Genomic DNA, 3,384 nt, shown 5'->3' on the forward strand with positions numbered 1-3,384 from the left:
TTAGTCGCCCGATTTAGCCGCCCGATTTAATCGCCTAGTGGGTCCGACCCTTTACATACATACACCCCACATAGGCCTACACACAAGGACAGACACAGAGACACACACACACACACACATGCACACTGTATGGAAGACCCAGTGTTGGGCAGCTTGGATGGATGCAACCAGCTATTGTAAAATTGTCCATCGCTCCTTGGATTTATTCGTGGAAGCTTATGATGTTGCTTAGTCTCTTGGAAATGCTGGCAATGTGTCCCATGCAGTTGCTGGAAGTCATCTTGGTGTCAAGGGAAGCTCCAACATATTAATTGGCAGGATATATGCTGACATTATGCAGGTCAAGTTGTCCTGTGAAACATGTCATTCATGTCAGTTTTTGTCTTCACACCTAGTCGGTGCATGTGACGACCCTGCACTTGCATACAAAGTCCATTACACATATATGCTCTTCTACTGCGGTAGTGATTGCATGACTTCTTGCAATCACTGTGAATCGTCTATTCCATCTATTCAGTGATAATAGCAGAAAATTAGTGTCAGTCGGGAGTTAGCGAAAATGGGGCCGGGTTATTGATGTCATCTTCTATGTGTTTTACGAACGATAGTAACTTCGTGATGTCAATGGATTTAGGTGATGCATCTCCTTCTGACACTGCACATTCCTTTTTAGCATATAGATATTGTAACATGGGCACTCCCACTCTATATTGGGTTTCAAGATGGACGAGTGAAAGAAACGAAAGTAGAAGTATAAATTTTAATTTACAAATCACAAAGCTCAGATAATACAGATACAAGAGAAAATACTAGGCTGTTTTACCTACTAGGGGGTTTGGGAGACCAGGATAATTGTGCTTTCAGAGCTCAATGAGGTTAATATTGCCCTGGGTGACAACGACAACATACCATGCACAGCTATTTCATGATTGGCTGCCATTACCAATTATAACTGATTGGTCAGTCGGTCAGTCGCCAGGTTATTGATTCCAGCCATGCATTCACTTATGCGGTTAGACATATTTTTGTGTGTTTGCAATGTATGTGAGTTGCATGGATGAGTGGAATAAATGAACTTGTCAACGTGCATCAATGTCTTTTCTTCTATCAGTTAAGTCTGGATCTTCATAATCAGCAAGGCACTCAGCTATATCACTCTCATTCATCTTTCACATCTAGAGGGATTTTAAGCTGGAACACTCAATAATATGACTTATGCCTTATAACTAATGTCGATTCCCCAGCTTCATTAACCTGACTGGTATAACTTAAATAAACTTTTGCATTCACAAAAAAACATGCAGGCTTTCACACGATGAGCAAATGTTATCCAACAGCTGTACAACATTCAGTGATAATATTGGTAGCCTGCCAAATGGATGAATTATCCTTCTCCAAATTACCATACCAGTTTCTAGGTAATTTCAGAAAACTTCTTCAAACCCACACTCCCACATCCATGTAACATGTTAGGTCGGTTCAGGCTGAAGCCTGTTACAGCTTCCTAACACTGGAGCTCATGTAATGTGCTTGTGTGTTTGAAAATCACTAAAGCAAAACGAGCAAACTATATCAATGACATCATCTTACAATTATGGCAAAACTAACATAAACTCATTAAATATTGTAATCCATAATATAACATCATATAAGAATAATATATATAATTATCATAATAATATTTTTTGTATAATCATCTGTAATTAAAAAATGATTAAACAACCAGAAGAAAAATTACTAATTAAAATTAAAGGAATACAATGATAACAAAATATAGCAAAATGTCATGAAAAATTCGTGCATGATTGAAAATTAATTTCTAGAAAACTAGAAAATAAATAAATTTAGAGTTAAACAGTTATACATTAAGCGAAACGAACATGAAATCAGCACCTGCATGTAGGATGTGCATTGCTAAGATGTGCATATTTCGCTATTTAGTGAGTCTAGAATACTTAACGTCGTACATATAGGTTTAGTGTTACCAGTAGTAAATAACTTCTGTGAGATTATTTACTCCTTGATTTATATTAATGTGCTTATTAAAGTAGTCTTGTATTTTTCACAATAATATCAGAGGCAGTGTTTCCCCTGGCCAAAATGGTCTGTGAGGGTACGTGGTATTTTCTGGGTGTGTTTGCGGATTTTGAGGTCCTAGCTCACAAAGCGAGCATGGCAGGTGCTCGCCCATGCATGCATTACCCGCTTAATTAGAATGCATTACAGTGCCTAATTAGAATGCATCAAAATAGCTATTTTGATGCATTCTAATTAATCACTGTGATTTTCGTCAGCGAGGCAGTGTTTTGGACAAATTTCTGTGTGGTGGCTGAGAATTTGAGTGAGGCGGCACGCCTCACTCGCGTCAATGCAGGGGAACACTGAGAGGAATTATGATATATGTACTGTGATTTAATCAAAATGACATCCCCTTTCACTTTTTATGTATCTTATTACAGGTTTGCCATGATCAGGAAATGGATGAGCAGCTAACTGGTTTCCTGATACCCACTGTTACTGTACTGGATCGTGTTGGCCCTTGTATAGGGTATGAAACAAACTATTTTATTAGTGCTATTGATCTTTTAGCAGGGTTGTTTGCATTCTGCCAGACCTCAACGTGAATGTTGCGGTGTGTCCGCATATAATAATTGCGTGATAAGCAGCGCTACATGTGGTACCTGGTTACGGCTCGATATCCGCAGTTGCCATGGCACTAGCATATTACGATCTCTGCTTATCTACGATAAGTTAGAGGGATGCGAGATGGCTTAAATGCGGGTAATGTAGGTTCGCTTTGGTAATCATTACAGTGTATATATAATTCCCGTGTATCCGTGAATTCTTCTGTGGTGGTAATTCTCTACTGTCGAGCCATGTAGCTGCTATAATAGCAGAATAATTTAATTGCCTCGTACACAGGTGAGTTTATGTGATACATACAGCCATGATGACATTTCCAAGTGGCTAAACTGTGCAGACATATTTAATGTATCCGGTTACGGTATGTGAATGTGCCACAGAACTGTTTACGTAGCCGGGTGGGATTGCCAACTGAAGACCTATTGCTTGTTGTGCATGGCAACACTAATTAATTTAATAATAACATCAGGACTGAATAATAATAGATCTATATAATATATACATATATCTATAGATCTAATAATAATATATTATTATTCAGTCCTGATAACATATACAGGGAATAATTTTACCGGTATCGCATCGCAATTCGCGATGTATTTTCAGCCATTTGCTACGCATATTTTTTTATGAATCGCAGTTGTGCGATGCAGCCCATGCGAGATGTAAACGGAAACATACATGTTTACAATTTACTTTTATTCTCGGGCTGCTTTGCCCCGTCAATGAAATGCCACGTTA

General features: G+C 38.4%; 1 protein-coding gene across 1 annotated transcript in view; it reads left to right on the forward strand.

Moving 5' to 3' along the window:
* Positions 1-3,384, forward strand: part of LOC106811067 — a 58,551-nt gene that overhangs the window by 4,355 nt on the left and 50,812 nt on the right. Inside the window, exon 2 of the mRNA XM_014814596.1 lies at positions 2,460-2,548. The gene's annotated coding sequence lies outside the window, so the exon portion shown is untranslated. The remainder of the gene's footprint in view (positions 1-2,459; positions 2,549-3,384) is intronic.

The sequence above is a fragment of the Priapulus caudatus genome, unplaced genomic scaffold (assembly GCF_000485595.1).
Source record: "Priapulus caudatus unplaced genomic scaffold, Priapulus_caudatus-5.0.1 Scaffold18, whole genome shotgun sequence".
Taxonomy (NCBI): Eukaryota; Metazoa; Priapulida; class Priapulimorpha; order Priapulimorphida; family Priapulidae; genus Priapulus; species Priapulus caudatus.